Source organism: Meleagris gallopavo, unplaced genomic scaffold, assembly GCF_000146605.3.
Source record: "Meleagris gallopavo isolate NT-WF06-2002-E0010 breed Aviagen turkey brand Nicholas breeding stock unplaced genomic scaffold, Turkey_5.1 ChrUn_random_7180001986293, whole genome shotgun sequence".
In the NCBI taxonomy this organism is placed as follows: domain Eukaryota; kingdom Metazoa; phylum Chordata; class Aves; order Galliformes; family Phasianidae; genus Meleagris; species Meleagris gallopavo.
Genome location: NW_011244803.1, coordinates 1 through 328, shown reverse-complemented (window position 1 = coordinate 328; position 328 = coordinate 1). Strand labels below are relative to the sequence as shown.

Genomic DNA, 328 nt, shown 5'->3' with positions numbered 1-328 from the left:
CAGCCATCAATCAGAAGGCAACAAAGAAGGGTCAGGGCCTGTGCTCACTAAGCTAGGCAGGTGTGGAGGAACCATGTCAGGGAAGGCCATTGCATGGCTAAAAGCACAGAGAAGGAAGGACGGCAAGAAGGACGTCTGGAATGCATTAATTAGTTCGGTTTCAGGCTTAGGTGAAAGTCAGCTGTGGGCAATGGTTTGGGAGCCCAAAAGTAGAGGTCCCACTGAGATTTGAACTCAGATCGCTGGATTCAGAGTCCAGAGTGCTCACCTTTACACCATGGGACCAGCTGCACACCTGCTCTATGGCCTCTCAGCAACAGAATGGACA

The 328-nt window shown here is 51.2% G+C and overlaps 1 non-coding gene across 1 annotated transcript; it reads right to left on the bottom strand.

The window, feature by feature from the left end:
• Positions 1-213: 213 nt before the first annotated feature.
• On the bottom strand, positions 214-285 carry TRNAQ-CUG. Its single transcript has one exon. It is a non-coding gene; the product is annotated as a tRNA-Gln (tRNA).
• Positions 286-328: the final 43 nt, after the last annotated feature.